At 44.1% G+C, this 20,636-nt stretch overlaps 1 protein-coding gene across 2 annotated transcripts in view; it reads left to right on the top strand.

Annotated features, from left to right (window-relative positions):
• Window positions 1-20,636, top strand: part of LOC126259964 (muscle, skeletal receptor tyrosine protein kinase-like) — a 725,418-nt gene that overhangs the window by 632,006 nt on the left and 72,776 nt on the right. The window lies entirely within an intron of this gene.

Here is a 20,636-nt window from a genome sequence, read left to right on the forward strand (position 1 = left end):
AACTCCAGCATCCGCCGTTACGAAAAGAGGCACCCGCTTTGCCATCAGGTGGCCCAAACGTAGCCGTTAACATGTGCGGCTATAGTGGCCCTACTTGCTCCCTTGATGTCACGAGGATTGTATTTAAGACCCGGTATCGCCACAGCCAGGCAAGTTGAAGCTGACGCACCATCCTGGAGATGATCGCCTTCGGAGCGCTCATGAGCCTCCAGCCGTCTACCGCGTGCGACCTTGGCCTCTGCGGACTCCAGTGCTAGGACCTGGTATCCATTGGTGTTAAACTTTTTCCATGATTGTGAATTCTAGACAGCCATTCAAACAGTGGTCTGCCTGGACATAGAATTCACACTGTTCGGTTCACAGTGGTAGTTTTGCACTAAGAACCTTTTATTTTAGACTTGTACGAGGTGTACCGGTATGAAACGAGCGTTTTTCGTGAAAATGAAACACTAATTTTGAATTGTAAAGTAAAAACATTTTATTCGAAGTACTGGCCATTGCTTTCTATACATTTTTGACAACCTTTCTGGCAGTTTGTGGACACGACGCCAATAGAAATGTTCGCCTGTTGAAGCAAACCAATCAGACACCCAATTTTCGACTTCTTCGTAGGAATCGAAGTGTTCCTCAGCCATTGCATGTCCAATTGATGAAAACAAGTGGTAGTCGGAAGGGGTCGAGTCTGGTGAATACGACGGGTCGGGTAGCACCTCCCAGCCAAGTGTTTTGATTGTATCCTGAACCAGTTTTGCTTTGTGTGCAGGTGCATTGTCGTGTAAAAAAATGACTTTGCCATGTCTTCTGGCACATTCTGGTCGTTTTTCGATCAATGTATAGTTCAAATTGATCATTTGTTGTCGGTAGCGATTAGTATTCACAGTTTCACCGGGTTTTAGATGCTCATGATACACCACACCTTTCTGATTCCACCAAACACACAGCATTGTCTTCTTGCCGAACCGATCTGGTTTTGCAGTCGATGTTGATGGTTGTCCCAGATTAACCCACTATTTTTCCCGTTTAGGATTCTTAAAATAAATCCATTATTCATCGCCAGTAACAATTCGATGCAAAATTGATTTTCTTTCATGTCTTTGAAGCAAAATTTGACAAATGGTATTTCGGGTTTCCATCTGTATTTCATTCAATTCATGTGGCACTCATTTTCCACACTTTTGGATCTTTCCCATAGCTTTCAAACGGTCAGAAATTGTTTGTTGTGCAACATTTAGCATTTCTGCCATTTGCTTCTGACTCAAAGTATCATCTTCATCCAATATTGCTTGCAATTCGGCGTCTTCGAACATTTTTGGTGCTCTTCCACGTTCTTCATTTCTTACATCAAAATCATTATTTCTGAACCGTTCAAACCATCCATTGCATGTTGCTTCTGATAGAGCACGATCACGATATGCCTCTACAAGCATTCGATGCGACTCTGCAGCACTTTTTTTCAGATGAAAACAAAAAATTTATGCTTTCCGCAAATCATCACTTTCTGGTACAAAATTCGACATTGTTAACACGATGAAAACATATGATGTTGTTTGTTCCATGACTTGATGTATACTAAATATCTTTGACAGATGTCATACCAACCAAACAAACAAAAAATTAACGCTCGTTCCCAACAAATGTTCCCTATCGACACATTTGTATCTTAACGCTCATTTAATACCGGTACATCTGGTAAGTGATACAACTATCAAACAGTTTGACAGTTTTCCAATTGATCTAAGAATTTTTGTTACGTTTCTGTGTCAATATTAACTGTAGCCCATGTATTTTAAATAGAAGCGTCTCTTTTATTGCCAATAAAGTGTTAATTATTACTTACCTACTTGGGAGCTTGTTCTTGATTAGCGAGACCTTGGGAGGTCACTGCAAGTGTAAACTGCCGTTTAGGTTTGTTAGTGGAGGTCTCTTAAAAATGTGACTCTTTAATCGTATATGTTAAAATGGTCCTGTATATCTGACATAATTAAATCGTTAGCCCATGAAAAAAATGATAGAGAAGTTCGATATTTATGAAATTAAACAAGATCACAAATAAATGCGTGTGAAATCTTATGCGACTTAACCGCTAAGGTCATCAGTCCCTAAGCTTACACCCTACTTAACCTAAATTATCCTAAGGACTAACACACACACCCATGCCCGAGGGAGGACTCGAACATCCGACGGGACCAGCCGCACAGTCCATGAGTGCAGCGCCCAAGACCGATCGGCTAATCCCGCGCGGCAAACAAGATCTCAATTAACTCAGTTTATTACACAAAAACGCAAAATCAATGGTTTAATAATCATAAACTAGTGCCTTGAGACACCAGGACACTGGATTTGGAATGTGACTTAAATGAAAGAGTATTTGAACAAAGTAGTTATATTCACGTAAGCCGTCCTGTGATTGCTGAAGGTCAGAATTTAAAGGTAGAAAACGCTACAGAAAGGTACGTGTTTGCTTCTACGGCTGGGGTTGAAAGCATGATGAACTTTTAACTGCAAAAAAGTCTTCATGATTTACTTTATTTTCCCTATAGTCCACCTCACAGTTGTGGCTGAATCTCTCAATACTTATAATATGCCAGTGGCAGCTGAAATGGCTCTGTACCAACAACTTGCATCTAATTTCAGCTCGGGCAACGAAAGTCACTCGCTGCTGAGATGAAATCTGCCGGAGTGGCGCCTGTCAAGCGCTACCCGAGATTGTGCCTGGACGGAGAGTAACTTTCTGCAGTCTGCTTCCGACAAGGAAAACTCGGTTCTCCACGTTTTATAGCGTGACGTAATTTCGATTGGCTGAATGATGAACAGAGAAAGTACACACCAATGAGACGCTGTATCAAAAGGCTCTCCCTCACTTAATCTCATTTCAGTGGTTAACCGGTAATACACTACTGGCCATTAAAATTGCTACACGAAGAAGAAATACAGAAGATAATCGGGTATTCATTGGACAAATATATTATACTAGAACTGACATGTGATTACATTTTCACGCAATTTGGGTGCATAGATCCCGAGAAATCAGTACCCAGAACAACCACCTCTCGCCGTAATAACGGCCTTTATACGCCTGGGCATTGAGTCAAACAGAGCTTGTATGGCGTGTACAGGTACAGCTGCCCATACAGCTTCAACACGATACCACAGTTCATCAAGACTAGTGACTGGCGTGTTGTGACGAGCCAGTTGCTCGGCCACCATTGACCAGCCGTTTTCAATTGGTGAGAGATCTGGAGAATGTGTTGGCCAGGGCAGCAGTCGAACATTTTCTGTATCCAGAAAGACCCGTACAGGACCTGCAACATGCGGTCGTGCATTATCCTGCTGAAATGTAGGGTTTCGCAGGGATCGAAAGAAGCGTAGAGCAACGGGTCGTAACACATCTGAAATGTAACGTCCACTGTTCAAAGTGGCGTCAGTGCGAACAAGAGGTGACCGGGACGTGTAACCAATGGCACCCCATACCATCATGCCGAGTGATACGCCAGTATGGCGATGACGAATACACGCATCCAATGTGCGTTCACCGCGATGTTGCCAAACACGAATGCGACCATCATGATGCTGTAGACAGAACCTGGATTCATCCGGAAAAATGACGTTTTGCCATTCTTGCACCCAGGTTCGTCGTCGAGTACTCCATCGCAGGCGCTCCTGTCTGTGATGCACCGTCAAGGGTAACCGTAGCCATGGTCTCCGAGCTGATAGCCCATGCTGCTGCAAACGTCGTCGAACTGTTCGTGCAGATGGTTGTTGTCTTGCAAACGTCTCCATCTGTTGACTCAGGGGTCGAGACGTGGATGCACGATCCGTTACAGCCATGCGGATAAGATGCCTGTCATGTAGACTGCTCGTGATTCGAGGCCGTTGGGATCGAGCACGGCGTTCCGTATTACCCTCGTGAACCCACCGATTCCATATTCTGCTAACAGTCATTGGATCTCGACCAACGCGAGCAGAAATGTCGCGATACGATAAACCGCAATCGCGATAGGCTACTATCCGACTTTTATCAAAGTCGGAAACGTGATGGTACGCATTTCTCCACCTTACACGAGGCATCACAACAACGTTTCACCAGGCAACGCCGGTCAACTGCTGTTTGTGTATGAGAAATCGGTTGGAAACTTTCCTCATGTCAGCACGTTGTAGGTGTCGCCACCGGCGCCAACATTGCGTGAATGTTCTGTAAAGCTAATCATATTTATATCACAGCATCTTCTTCCTGTCGGTTAAATTTCGCGTCTCTAGCACGTCATCTTCGTGATGTAGCAATTTTAATGGCCAGTAGTGTACTTAGTACCCTACTCGCGTCCGTCGGCCGTCGTAATTTAATATATTATTATTGTTATTATTATTTTTTTTATTGTTGCCGACTTACGTGGTGGGCCTTAATCAAAATGATATTTCATTTAATTTTGATTTACGATTAAATGCTGTCCTGAAGTTCTCCTTTTTAACAATATTAATCTCAAATTATTTGTTACGTTAATGAATGTTAGACTCGCTGAATCTTAAAACATGAGTATATAAGCTGAACAATGTAATAAACTTTTCATATTAATTTCCTCGGCTAGTCAGCTCACTTTAAAGCAAAATATCTTTAGTTATTAATTACAATTGCGGCCCACACACGCGCGAGAGTAATTTTTTCTTACCTCCGTTAACCATTGCCACGTAGTCGGAGTCCTGGCTCTGGCTCTCGGCTATGGTGCTGAAAATAAGAATCTTAAAGCTACTTAATTTCTGCAACATCGTGCGGCTGCGGAGAAAAATTAATATTATGTTAATAGCGGGCGAGTTTTTCGCTTCCGCTAATTTTTCGTAAGTTAAAATCGCCACGTAATGGCGTCGTTGACTGCATCGGCCGCTGCGATTGTTGAACTGTAAATTACTTGAATGCAGGTTAATTCAAGAAAGGCGGACATGAAATCGGGATCACCTCTTACAAATTAAAAGTGCACAATAATATTAAATCAATGTATTATCTGTTTAACTCATACAAATATGCTTACATTTGCCAGCACTCGCAAGATGTCCGTCTACACACAACCAAGACAAGAGAAGAAGTGAAGACGACTAAAAAGTTAACAAAAGAGCGTATCTTGTCGTCTCTTTAGATCATTTAGTTATATTTCTTTGCATTCGAAACTTAGACAGAGAAATTATTGTTTTACGGCTACATGATAAAAATATATTATTCAATTTTTAAATGTCTCTTCTTTATAAATACTGTTTTTTAAGTCTTTTCGTAATATAACACTGGGGACGCTAAACTAATCATATTTATATCACAGCATCTTCGTCCTATCGGTTAAATTTCGCGTCTCTAGCACGTCATCTTCGTGATGTAGCAATTTTAAATGCCAGTAGTGTACTTAGTACCCTAAAACTGCGTCCTACACTCTCCCACTCTCTACTTTCGAGTCGGCTGTAAAGGGTGAACTTCTGTAAGCACAGCCGTGTTTCTTAAACCCGCTTCCAGATTCTTTAGGTTAACGACTGCTTATTGTTCTGTGGGGCCTGAGTGCGGTGGCTATGTCTCACAATCTTCAGTCACCCTAAGCCTTTTGGTTCCCACTCAACTCTCAAATTTTGTCCTAGAGGTCCGTGTATTTCAACGAATTTTGACTGCCAGCCATACCGTTCACATTAGAAGTTCTTCCGGCACTGTAACAAACCAGCATACATCGCTGAGACCACACATAGATTGTTGAAAACAGCCTGCGTTGTCTTCACGTCGTAGGCTTTCCCGCCGTAGTAAGTCTTGAAAGCCTCATCGCGTTTTCTGTTGCATTCTGAAACCAACATGATTCAATATTTCGGCGATCCAACTGTCCGCCATTATCAGCAGAAAGTTGCTGCTCCTGAGTCCCGCTGAAAACTGATGCCAAGAGTACAAACTGTCATCCTATATACGCCTTCGTACCGTACAGGCGCATGGGCCGCCCACCACAGTTGCTGCCCTCCAGGACTGGGTTGGTGGCGCTGCCCCTGCTAGAACACCGGCGGCGATGATATGTTACTAATTTTAAACACTCGGCCTGGCAGCACCGAAGAACGTTCTGTTTTGATGCGAGACATTACAGGGTTCCAAGTCCTTAGAGGAAAGCCAGTGTCTCTATTAATCTAATTATGAGCCAACCTAATTTCAATTCCCTCTTTATAAACACTGTTTCAAAAGCCCGAAACAACTACCATAGTCTCATCATATTTCATCCAATGTCCCTAATTTAGGCAATGTTCTACCACCAATTTTTCTAGCTGTTGTAGTCTCGTATGAGGGCGATGTTCAACGTACCTGACCTGAAATGTGCAAAACGAACGGGCAATGTAAGCCTTCCCACACTGAAAGGATTTTTTTAGATGCCAGGCTTCCTGAGCCCCAAACGATCTTTCACAGAGCCGAGTAGTGCCCTGATCTTGGAAGGTGGATGTAACACACTCTTAATGTCAAAATGCCTTACAATTCTTCCAGTGTTAAAGAATATGCACCCAGCATAAGGAATAAAGATCACAGTTCTATGCTCCTCTTCATGCAGTTTCGGGGACGGTCCAAACTCCATAACCCAACGAATCTACTTCTCAGAGAATCCATTTTCCTATTTTCACGAGCCCCTCTGCAAGAGTTCCTGGGTCAAAAAAAATTAAAAACTAGATGAAGAGTTGTTGAAACTTTGTCGTCATGTGCTGATGCCACGTATTTTTCATTTAATGGAAACATTTTTAACAGAATAACGGAGATCTTGTCAGCAGTGTTTTATCGCCCATAGCTACCAAATTATTTATAGAAGACTTCAATGATAGGGCACTGAGGACTTCAGCTTTTCAACCAACTTGCTTATGGTGATATGTAAGTGATACCTTTTTGGTTTGAGCTCATGGGCGTGAAGCTCCCAACAAATTTTTGGACTATTTCAGCTGTCTCCACCCCAACATTAAATTTACCATAGTGGTTGAAACCGATGGGAGGCTTCGGTTTTGGATGCCGTGCTGCACAAAAAACAAGTAGTACACTGGGACACAGCGTTCACTGAAAGGCGACACACACCGATTGGTATCTGCACGCTAAAAGTTTCTGTCCACCATAACAAAGAAATCCTGCCCGTAAGACTCTGCTACGCAGAGCATATGCCATTTCCGGCGCGGACAGTTTAACCCAAGAACTCGCACATTTGATGGCTCTTTTCAAGGAAAATTGATACTCTCAGAAGCAGATTCGTCGGCCTATGGAATTTGTACCACCTTCGCAGTTACGTGAAGAGAAGCACAGATCTGTGGTCTTTATTCCTTGTGACGGGTGCATATCGTTTAAGATCAGAAGAATTTTAAGGAATTTTAACATTTATGATTGTGTTGCGTCCACCTTCCTAAATTAGGACACTGTGAAAGATGATTTGGGACTTAGGAAACCTGGAATATATAAAATTTTGTGCCTGTGGTACGGCTTACATCGGCCATTCGTTTCACACAGTTCAGGACAGATGCGTGGAACATCACCGTCATACGAGGCTGCAACAGCCGCAAAAATCGGCGCTAGCCGAACATTTCTTAACGAGGGAGATGGGGTGAAACTTGACGTGACTGTCATAGTTGCCAACACTTCTGGTTTTTGAAACTGTTTATAAAAGAGGCAACTGACGTTAGGTTGTCAGACAAGTGTATTAATAGAGCCAATGGTTTTCATCTTAGCATGACGTAGAAGCCTGTACTAGCCGGCATTAAATCACACATTTTTTCGGTGTAGCCAGCCCGAGCGTTTGTAAATAGTCTTTGAGTTCGATATATCGTTGCCGCCGGTGTTTTACTAAGGGCGGTGTCACCAGCCCACGCTTGGAGAGCAGCAACTGTGGTGGGCGGCGCATGCGCCGTGTACGGTACGAAGGCCTACTTACAAGGGAACCTCCCCATCGCACCCCCCTCAGATTTAGTTATAAGTTGGCACAGTGGACAGGCCTTGAAAAACTGAGGTCAATCGAGAAAACAGGAAGAAGTTGTGTGGAACTATCGAAAAAATAAGTAAAATATACAAACTGAGTAGTCCATGTGCAAGATAAGCAACATCAAGCATAATGTCAGTTCAGGAGCGCCGTGGTCCCGTGGTTAGCGTGAACAACTGCGGAACGAGAGGTCCTTCGTTCAAGTCTTCCCTCGGGTGAAAATTTTACTTCATTTATTTTCGCAAAGTTATGATCTGTCAATTCGTTCATTGACGTCTCTGTTCACTGTAATAAGTTTAGTGTTTGTGTTTTGCGACCGCACCGCAAAACCGTGCGATTAGTAGACGAAAGGACGTGCCTCTCCAATGGGAACCGAAAACATTTGATCGCAAGGTCATAGGTCAAACGATTCCTCCACAGGAAAACACGTCTGATATATTCTATACGACACTGGTGACAGCATGTGCGTCACATGACAGGAATATGTTGTCGACCCACCTAACTTGTACACTTGGCGAATGGGTAAAAAGATTCTTCTACCTTGCCCGATTTAGGTTTTCTTGTGGATGTGATAATCACTCCCAAAAAAGTGATGAAAACATAAGAGTTTGTCACATAAACTGCAACAAATGAATGCAACAGTTTCACAGTCACACAGTTTTCCCTGTGCTCTGTCAAAACATATGTTTTTAACGTTTTCCAATTTTTTCCGTGTGTAGACCGTCAAATCCTGCATATGTCCAAGCAAATCTGAACATGTCCTGGAATTTTCGAGAGCGAAGTTGATTGTGTGAGTGCCTGAACTTTGATAATTGACACACGTCAATTGCTAGAAAATAAAAAAGTTAAAGTTTTTACTCGAGGGAAGACTTGAACCAACGTCCTCTCGTTCCGCAGTTGCTTACGGTAACCACAAGACCACGGCGCTCCTCAGATCATCGTGTCCATGATGTTGCTTATGTTACACATCGACTACTCAATTTGTATATTTTGCTTATTTTTTTCATAATTCGACAAAACTTCTTCCTGTTTTCTCGATTGGTCTGTGTTCAGTTTTTCAAGGCCTATCCACTGTGCCAACTTATAACTAAATCTGAGGGGGGTGCGATGGGGAGGTTCGCTTGTTAGACGACGATTCGCAGGCTTGGCATCAGTTTTCAGTGGGGGATAGCAGCAGCAGCAGCAGCGTTCTGCTGAAGATCACGGACAGTTTGATCCCCGAAATATTGGATTACGGTGATTTCAGGGTCCGGCAGCAAACTCGAGGAGACTTTCAAGTCTCCGTTGTCCCTGTGCAGCCTATACATACATACATATGAGCTGCATTACGAATTTTCGAGCGTCTGGCACCGAGGCGGCTTAATGTAAAGCACTCTCCAGTTTGACATTCTTGGAGAATCCTTCCACGTGTTCGAGTGTACCATTGGACATTTCACGAATTCCGGTGAGGGCTCTTGCCTTGCAGGGTTTTATGACACACAGCGGATACCCTCGCCTACAGCCAAGTGCAAGATGCTTTCATAGAGCCTTCTTGTTTACATGCACATGCAGTTCAGTACAGGAAGTTGTAATCTACATAGATAACTGCTGTCAATCACTGATACTGATTCATATTTCATTTATCGGTGGGCAATAATTTATTCCGATTTCAAATTTTTTCTTATTTCACATTTTATATCAGTTACGGCATGTTTGGGGAAAATGGTCATGTCACACAACCACCTTACAGAAGGACTATAAGCATGTTCAGGAAATGGGCAACGCTAATATCCACATTCTGCTCCTGATTCTGATTTCGCTGGATTGTCTACACGTTAAATTATTTCGCGGAGAGGTTTGGTTCTCCTGAAATCGCGGAGTCTGGGACTGAGTGTCTGTTTTAAAGTGGTTATCATTTCGAAAGACTAGGGTTGGTGATTCTTCGTGATCAATGAGGTTATTTTTTTCTAACGGAAAGCCTACGAGATAGTGAGAACTGCACGGAAAGCCTACCAGATAGTGAGAACTGCGCTCCTGTGTGCGGTTGAGGAATTCTATTGAGGACTTCCCTGTTTCTCTAGGGGTGTGTGTTGCGAATTAGTGAGAGTGAATTTTTGATAAAAAGAGGTAAGCGTTAATCAATAATAGTCACTTTCATTCTTTTTCCATATAAATTGAAATGTGGTAGTATTCCCTTTTTTCTTGGAACGGTTTTTTCTTTTTTTGTGGTAAGTATCGTTGGAGTTTGCTAGTAACCATATGAAGGCGATGTATTAAACTTTTAGCGGTTAGTTATTCCGTTCTAGTGGTCGGATCTTAGAATATCTCGTGAAACTAGATAGATAGCTACAGCACCTCTAATTATTGACTTTGAAGTTGAGAGAAGTTTAATCGTCTCTCGCGGGTCTAGGTGAGGCTATCGATTTTGCATGTGCACCGGTGCAGAGAATTAATCCAGCACCGTCAATAAACGTTCCCGGTGAAATCTGTCGAGAAGTACGTCACCTAATTTGTCTCGTGCATCGCACATCGCCAAGAGGGTGGGTATAATTAAAGTTTCATTACGTCATATCCCCCCCCCCACCACCACCACCGCCACCCCCTACTCCCACGAAAAACGAGCGATCATAGGACAACGAATCTTTGTGGAAACATACGTAAGAGAAACAATAAAGCATTGAAAGAAACACATTAATTTCCCCATGAGAGGGCAACTTTTGTTAATTGCATAACATGTTTACGTTCCAGGTTACAAACGTTGCTCGATATGTCAACCGTCTGTATGCACGACTGCCTGAAACCGCCCTAGAGATTGCCCTCCTGCTGCCCGAAACCTCAGGTGGGATGTTGGCTTGTTCACCTTCAACCTTGCTCACTTTAACCTTGAGTGCGCTCGATTGCACTCCGGAGAAGCCACGCATTACTGAAAACTTAATAATTTACTCTTTTTCAGCCAAGAAGACAGTAATTAAGATCCACAGCAGTAAATATTTTATTTTTGATGAAAAAGTCAGTTTCAATTTCCGTATTCAAAAGTAACACCAAAGGACAGATTTATTTAAATCATTTAATACTAGGAAGGAAAGAGGACCTGGTAAGAGTAGGAACAGTCGTTACAATTGTGCAGCGGCATGTTTCGAGGCTGCCTGTCTGTTTGTTGTTTTTTGCTCTTATCAGGAATGCTTAGTAATTTTTCTAGAGGCCAAGGGACTTATATTAGAACAGGGTGTTTCAGAAGTTACGGTCAATAATTCACACATGGAAAGTACAGCCCAAAAGTAGCTAAAAAGCTCTAATAAACATGGGTCCGCAAATCAACCGCTGCCGAGGTATCGCATTAATTCGAGTTGGGAACAAAAAGTGCAAAAGCCCCTGGAGACCGCGGTATTACGTTGGTATCTCAAGGTTGGGGATCGAATATCTGTTTACACATGCGCAACTACTTCCCTTTCCCCCTCCGTACACTGTGCCATACCGACCTCTCAGCCATTTACGAACGTGAAGGCACCATGGTCAGAGGTTACACCAATGAAGAGTACGCTGACATGCACCTCATGTATGGCAAAGCGGATCGCAGTACTCTTATGGCTGCACTGTTGTATGAAGAAAATTTTCCTCACCTAAGGCAGCCTTTGAGAAGTTTCGCACACCATCTATATTGACATCTTTTGACATCCACCGAGCCGAATTAGTGCGCTTGAGCTTACTATGAAGTATACAGACCGTAAGGAAATTCGCAAAGTCATGTTCTGCACTTTAGGCGTAATTCATATGAGAAACCACGAGTAAAAGGTGCTGTTATGCAAACTACTGTCATATAAGTACGAAACCAAAAAGCGGGTATAATATCCATTGCATATGTCTAAATTTGTGCAGTTATGTCTCTGAAATCGTAGAAATATGCGTTCACTCTCCAAATCGTTGAAACATGCAAACATGTACGTAATATTCATTTGCATGGAGATCCGAGCTACAGTAATTACACAATTATGCCTGCTCTGCCTCACAGCCCACTGACGTACGCTCCGCATGCCACAAAGAACAAACAACTACACTGACGGAGAAAGATCGCAACACCAACAAATAATTAATGTAGAGTAAAGAAATTTCGGGAATGCGTTTGTCTAGGTAACATACGGAAATAATTGACATAGCAAGGTCACCGATTAATTTAAGCGTGAGATAAGCCGTTGCAAATATGAAAAGTAGTTACATTAAAAACCTGCATAACCGGCAACAGATTGAACGCAAGCATGCAAACGTGCATGCATTATGTTGTACGTAATGTCACTTTGCGAGATGGCGTTCCATGCCTCTTGCACTTGGTCGCTCAATACAGGAATGCTTAACGCTGTTTGTGGGTGACGCTGGAACTGTCGTCCGATGATATCCCCTATGTGCTCAACAGGAGACAGATCTGGTGATAGAGCAGACCATGGAAACATGTAGACACACCATAGAGCATGTTGCGTTACAATATCGGTATGCGGAGGAGCGTTATCCCATTACACGACCTGGAACGCTGTTCATGAATGGCAGTGCAGCAGGTTGAATCACCAGGCTGAAACCTGCGGTCCGCAACTCGTGGCTAGCGTTACTGCCTCTGGATCACGGGATCCCGGGTTCGATTCCCGGTCCGGTTGGGGATTTTCTCTGCCCGGGGACTGGGTGTTTATCCTCATCATTTCATCATCGTGACAGTGGCAATATTGGACTGTGTCAAAACTGGGACTTCGTACGGGCTTTGATGACTGCGCAGTTGAGCGCCCCACAAACCAAACATCATCATCATCATCATGAAATTTGCAGTCAGGGTGGGTGGGATAGCCAAGATAGTGCTCCTGCTGTCATATCGCACCCGAGACCATAACTCCAGGAGTAGTTTACCACGCATACAGATTGGTTACAGATCCTCAAATGGTTCAAATGGCTCTGAGCACTATGGGACTCAACTGCTGAGGTCATTAGACCCCTAGAACTTAGAACTAGTTAAACCTACCTAACCTAAGGACATCACAAACAGCCATGCCCGAGGCAGGATTAGAACCTGCGACCGTAGCGGTCTTGCGGTTCCAGACTGCAGCGCCTTTAACCGCACGGCCACTTCGGCCGGCTACAGATCCTCATCTGGCCTCTTCCTAACCAACATACAGCCATCCCTGGTACCGAGGCAAAACCAGCTTCCATCAGAACGCACAACAGATCTCCACCCTGCCCTCCAATGAGTTCTCGCTTGACATCACTGAAGTCGTAATTGGCGATGTATACTGCATGGCGCCTGGCTTGAAGTAACCGATTTATAACAGTTCACTGTGGCACTGTGGTGCCAACTGCTGCTGAAATTGCAGCTGCAGCTGAAATTGCAGCTGCAGATGGAGTACGGTGCGCCAGAGCACTGGCCGAACGCAATTTCTTTCCTCTCGGTAGTGCCACGTGACCGTCTGGAGTCTGGTTTCTTGCGACCGTACATTCTTGTGACCACCGCTGCCAGAAGTCAAGTACAGTGGCTACATTCCTTCCAAGTCCTTCTGGAATATCGCAGAAGGAACATCCAGCTTCTCATAACCCTCTTTCACCATCTCGTTCAAACTCAGTGAAACGTTGACAATAGCGTCTTTATCGACTTAAAGGCATTTTTGACTAACTCACCATGCCACATCCAATTTCACACGTAACTAAGTCTCACGACCGTTACAGCGTGTATTTAATGCAAATCAGATCTGCATACTCACAGTGGCGATACTAGCGCTTTCTTAAGCGACTAACGCGAAATTTGAGTACAAATCGTCTTTCAAATGTAGAAACACAGCTACCAACTTTCGTTTATGTCGCACAACTTCTCGGCACTGCTATCTTCTTCCATCGGTGTAATTATATATAGCCGGCCGGAGTGGCCGTGCGGTTCTAGGCGCTAGTCTGGAACCGAGCGACCGCTGCGGCAGCAGCTTTGAATCCTGCCTCGGGCATGGATGTGTGTGATGTCCTTAGGTTGGTTAGGTTTAATTAGTTCTAAGTTCTAGGCGACTGATGTCTTTTTGTACTTATATAGCGCCTACAAGCTTCTGTCCAAGAAGTTGTTTACAAGTGGTGACAATTCACCGCTCGTCCACCCCTCCAGCTCGGTTGCGGCGTCGCTCGCTGCACTCACTTGACCATACCGTCCGTTCTCTAGCGACTGCAGCGGAACACACCACTCACCATTATCTCTGGCGCCTGGGAAATTGCCGTGGCGTCCAACACGGCACACAGTGCAATTGTTGTATACTTGAAGGCGTGGAACCCATTTACCTCACTTGTTTGTGCAGTAATTGTACATGTCTGCACACCAGAACAACGTGCTTTGTATTGTATCCCCGCTAGTCCCGATATGAAGATTGAAACTTGTTAAATGGTAACTGTGTATGACAAAACTTCTCGCTAGCAATGTGAAAGCAAGTACTTTTTAAGATTCCGATTACTGATTCTGATCTACGATCGCCTTTCCTACCCTACCTTTAAACACGAATACAATTGTGCAAATTACTTTTGATGTATGTGATACTGGTTAAACTAACTTGCGTCTGGTTCTTCATAAATGAAGCTGAATATAAAGCATAATCACCAATAATACTCAGAATGTCTTTGTCAGGAAACAGTTAAAAACAATAGTTAAATGTTGCGTAACAAAAACTATGTCGTGTTGTAAAATGCACCCCCTGAATTTAGATGAATTTTTGTTAATGTATAATGTTTCTAATTTCCTCTCGAAAAGTTCGTTTAGACCCTACAGTAGATTCTTACCTAGAAACGGATAACTCTGCTCTACTCTATCTGCACTTTGCAAGATTGTGAAGTACTTAGCTGCATTTTCTTGGAAGAAATCACTTCGCGAGCAACTGCCTTGTCTTATTTTGTTTATCAGGCTGCATTAGAAAATAAAACCTTTGTTTCTTTTCTGGAAATACGATTCATTGTCCACGCAACAGTGCAAGGCGTGACAGTGAAGGTTTTGTCAGTTACAATTTTTATCTTTCAGTGACGATAAGTTACAGTCCAATACTTATAAATGATAAAAGATAGTATTTTGAAATTATATTTAATCTTTTCAATGGTTGAAACTGAAAGTTGTCATTGCGCTTAGGCTGTACCAAAAATCTTTATTGTTCGTACACGAGTGCAATTTCAGCAGTTTGTGAGTATGTCAGCATCAGGTGATCTCGAAGCAATCAGTCGCCGCCCCCCTCCCCCCCCCCCTACACACACACACACACACATACAAACACATAAACACACACACAAGTATACTCATAGTTTATACATTAGACCACAAAGAAAAAAAGATTGTAAAATTACTTATGTAGGGCAATGGTACCAACTAACAACATGTAGTTGTCATGTAAGGCTACAGTGTACCGAACATTATAAAATCAACAACATGTGGATTAAGGGCAACAGGCTGATTCATTATTTCTAGATTTCCGAAAAGCATTCGACACGGTATCCCGCAGCAGACTGTTAACGAGGCTACGTGCATACGGAATAGGCTCCCAGATATGTGACTGGTTCGAAGACTTCTTAAGTAATAGAACCCTGTATGTTGTCCTCGACGGCGAGTGTTCATCGGAGACAGGGGTAACATCAGGAGTGCCACAGGGAAGTGTGATAGGACCGTTGCTATTTTCCATATACATAAATGATCTGACAGACAGGGCAGGCAGCAATCTGCCGTTGTTTTCTGACGATGCTGTGGTGCGCAGGAAGGTGTACTGTCGTTTGATACAAGATGATCTAGACAAAATTTCTAGTTGGTGTGATGAATGGCAGCTGGCCTTAATGTAGAAAAATGTAGATTAATGACGATGAGTAGAAAAAAAACACCCGTAATGTTTGGATACAGCATTAGCAGTGTCCTGCTTAACACAGTCTTGTCGACTAAATATCTTGGTGTAACGTTGTGAAGTAATATGAAACGGAATAAGCATGTGAGGGTTGTGGTTGGGAAGGTGAATGGTCGACTTCGGTTTATTGGCAGAATTTTAGGAATGTGTGGTTCATCTGTAAATCAGACGGAATATAGGACACTGGTCCGACACGTAACTGATTACTGCTTTAGTGTTTGGGATCGGCACCAGGTAGGATTCGAAGAAGGCATCGAAGCAGTTCAGAGGCAAGCTGCTACATTTGTTACTGGTATGTTCGATCAGCATGCAAGTGTTACGAATATGCTTCGGGAGCTCAAGTGGCAATTCCTGGAGGAGAGAAGACATTCATTTTGAAGAACACTACTGAGAACGTTTAGAGAACCGGCATCTGAAGCTGACTGCAGAAAGATCCTACTGCCGCCAGCATACATTTCGCGTTGGGACCACGAAGGTAAGATACGAGAAATTCGGCGGTATACAGACAGTCGGTTTTTCCTCGCTCTGTCTGCGAGTGGAACAGTAAAATACCCGACTAGTTGTGGCATAGGGTACCCTCCGCCACGCACCTTACAGTGGCTTGCGGAATATGTGGGTAGATGAAGATGTGGAAATTCGTCCATTTTTCCGAACGCATATCACCACATGTTAAAAAGTGGCCAACACTTAACATGATAAAAAATACGTTCTAGCCAGCCTGATGGAATAAACACAAATGACCGGAAAGTGACAAAGATCACACATACTGCGAGCATAAACCCGGGAGCGCAAAGACGTAGTCAGAGTCGACATAATACGTTTATGAACATCTACACAAAAAGGAACGGAAACGACAAAAAATGGATCAAATAAAATACAGTTGGCACGTGATGTAAGTAAAACCTAAGCACATAAGAACGAATGTATCTACACTCCTGGAAATGGAAAAAAGAACACATTGACACCGGTGTGTCAGACCCACCATACTTGCTCCGGACACTGCGAGAGGGCTGTACAAGCAATGATCACACGCACGGCAACCAGGAACCGCGGTGTTGGCCGTCGAATGGCGCTAGCTGCGCAGCATTTGTGCACCGCCGCCGTCAGTGTCAGCCAATTTGCCGTGGCATACGGAGCTCCATCGCAGTCTTTAACACTGGTAGCATGCCGCGACAGCGTGGACGTGAACCGTATGTGCAGTTGACGGACTTTGAGCGAGGGCGTATAGTGGGCATGCGGGAGGCCGGGTGGACGTACCGCCGAATTGCTCAACACGTGGGGCGTGAGGTCTCCACAGTACATCGATGTTGTCGCCAGTGGTCGGCGGAAGGTGCACGTGCCCGTAGACCTGGGACCGGACCGCAGCGACGCACGGATGCACACCAAGACCGTAGGATCCTACGCAGTGCCGTAGGGGACCGCACCGCCACTTCCCAGCAAATTAGGGACACTGTTGCTCCTGGGGTATCGGCGAGGACCATTCGCAACCGTCTCCATGAAGCTGGGCTACGGTCCCGCACACCGTTAGGCCGTCTTCCGCTCACGCCCCAACATCGTGCAGCCCGCCTCCAGTGGTGTCGCGACAGGCGTGAATGGAGGGACGAATGGAGACGTGTCGTCTTCAGCGATGAGAGTCGCTTCTGCCTTGGTGCCAATGATGGTCGTATACGTGTTTGGCGCCGTGCAGGTGAGCGCCACAATCAGGACTGCATACGACCGAGGCACACAGGGCCAACACCCGGCATCATGGCGTGGGGAGCGATCTCCTACACTGGCCGTACACCACTGGTGATCGTCGAGGGGTCACTGAATAGTGCACGGTACATCCAAACCGTCATCGAACCCATCGTTCTACCATTCCTAGACCGGCAAGGGAACTTGCTGTTAACAGGACAATGCACGTCCGCATGTATCCCGTGCCACCCAACGTGCTCTAGAAGGTGTAAGTCAACTACCCTGGCCAGCAAGATCTCCGGATCTGTCCCCCATTGAGCATGTTTGGGACTGGATGAAGCGTCGTCTCACGCGGTCTGCACGTCCAGCACGAACGCTGGTCCAACTGAGGCGCCAGGTGGAAATGGCATGGCAAGCCGTTCCACAGGACTACATCCAGCATCTCTACGATCGTCTCCATGGGAGAATAGCAGCCTGCATTGCTGCGAAAGGTGGATATACACTGTACTAGTGCCGACATTGTGCATGCTCTGTTGCCTGTGTCTATGTGCCTGTGGTTCTGTCAGTGTGTTCATGTGATGTATCTGACCCCAGGAATGTGTCAATAAAGTTTCCCCTTCCTGGGACAATGAATTCACGGTGTTCTTATTTCAATTTCCAGGAGTGTATAATGACTGTTATATCAAGCAGTAAAATTAAAGTAGATTGCCAGTCAAAAGAAACGACGTTTCAAAATACAGTGTAAAATAACCAGGATACTTAAGTGTCAAAATAAACGCAACGTGTGAAACATGCTGTAACAATCAAAACACACACCAGATGTGAACATTCTAGTTCAAAGCAAGTAATGACAGATGCTGTCAGTACAACTCTTAGATAACAGTGGGTGAGTCATAATATGAAAACTTTAAAATAACTACCTAATTTGCCCGCATCTCGTGGTCGTGCGGTAGCGTTCTCGCTTCCCACGCCCGGGTTCCCGGGTTCGATTCCCGGCGGGGTCAGGGATTATCTCTGCCTCGTGATGGCTGGGTGTTGTGTGCTGTCCTTAGGTTAGTTAGGTTTAAGTAGTTCTAAGTTCTAGGGGACTTATGACCACAGCAGTTGAGTCCCATAGTGCTCAGAGCCAACTACCTAATCACAGCATATAAATGACACGGAGAAGACGGGAACTAACATGAACTAGAACTACTTTTTTGTAACATTTTCATGCACAGTAAAAAATTGCTTTTGTGCACACTACTTCATTACGTAAAATTTACTATTTGCTTTTCTTAATGATATACTTTAATTAATAGTGGCGAGAGAAAGCTAATTAGGATGTTGAACATATTATTATGATGACGACGAACGAATCGTCGCCAGTGTGAATGACTGGTGGCCAATGTTAAATAGAAACATACAAATCTCTTCTTTGCATATACAGCAGGTTTATCAGTGAAGTCCATAAGGAGCTGGCTGCATGGACTGGGTCTACAACGACTAAAATAAATAGAAGTCATTGCTAAAAATTAATATATTGCACATAACTGATGGTACAGGAGTCTTCATAGTCAGGATGAATACAGGGTGTTACAAAAAGGTACGGCCAAACTTTCAGGAAACATTCCTCACACACAAAGAAAGAAAATATGTTATGTGGACATGTGTCCGGAAACGCTTGCTTTCCATGTTAGAGCTCATTTTATTACTTCTCTTCAAATCACATTAATCATGGAATGGAAACACACAGCAACAGAACGTACCAGCGTGACTTCAAACACTTTGTTACAGGAAATGTTCAAAATGTCTTCCGTAGCGAGGATACATGCATCCACCTTCCGTCGCATGGAATCCCTGATGCGATGATGCAGCCCTGGAGAACGGCGTATTGTATCACAGCCGTCCACAATACGAGCACGAAGAGTCTCTACATTTGGTACCGGGGCTGCGTAGACAAGAGCTTTCAAATGCCCCCATAAATGAAAGTCAAGAGGGTTGAGGTCAGGAGAACGTGGAGGCCATGGAATTGGTCCGCCTGTACCAATCCATCGGTCACCGAATCTGTTGTTGAGAAGCGTACGAAGACTTCGACTGAAATGTGCAGGAGCTCCATCGTGCATGAACCACATGTTGTGTCCTACTTGTAAAGGCACATGTTCTAGCAGCACAGGTAGAGTATCCTGTATGAAATCACGATAACGTGCTCCATTGAGCGTAGGTGGACGAAACTAAAATGAGCTCTAACATGGAAATTAAGCGTTTCCGGACACATGTCCACATAACATCTTTTCTTTATTTGTGAGTGAGGAATGTTTCCTGAAAGTTTGGCCGTACCTTTTTGTAACACCCTGTATAACTACAAACAGAGAGCTATAGAGGCATCACATAGGCCATACTTTAAGTAAGCGCCTTGTTAGAGGTTGCTTCGTTTAAGCTGAAGGCTATACTACTTTCGTACTTTGACGTCCCGAGCAAGAGTGGCCGAGCACTCGCTAGAGATTTGTTGAAAGCCGCGGAGCAGCGCTAGCGGCGCTGGTCGCGATTCGCGGGTCAAACTAGTACAGACCACGGTCGGTAACTGCAACCCCTAACAAGTGTGGTATTGAACGTTGATACCACACACATGACTCGTAATTCACCTTGAATATTAACACGTAGATACTGTTCGACACAATTAATTCTTTATCCTAGAATAATTACTTGGCTAGTGCTTGCGGTGAAAACTATCTTTTTTCCGGAATAAACCACTTCTTTACAGAGCCCGCTTAAATGATCCTCTATCCTCACTTGTATTACATCTACATCTACATCTACATGACTACTCTGCAATTCACATTTAAGTGCTTGGCAGAAGGTTCATCGTACCACAATCATACTATATCTCTACCATTCCACTCCCGAACAGCGCGCAGGAAAAACGAACACCTAAACCTTTCTGTTCCAGCTCTGATTTCTCTTATTTTATTTTGATGATCATTCCTACCTATGTAGGTTGGGCTCAACAAAATATTTTCGCATTCGGAAGAGAAAGTTGGTGACTGAAATTTCGTAAATAGATCTCGCCGCGACGAAAAACGTCTTTGCTTTAATGACTTCCATCCCAACTCGCGTATCATATCTGCCACTCTCTCTCGCCTATTACGTGATAATACAAAACGAGATGCCCTTTTTTGCACCC

Source organism: Schistocerca nitens, chromosome 5 (genome assembly GCF_023898315.1).
Source record: "Schistocerca nitens isolate TAMUIC-IGC-003100 chromosome 5, iqSchNite1.1, whole genome shotgun sequence".
Taxonomy (NCBI): Eukaryota; Metazoa; Arthropoda; class Insecta; order Orthoptera; family Acrididae; genus Schistocerca; species Schistocerca nitens.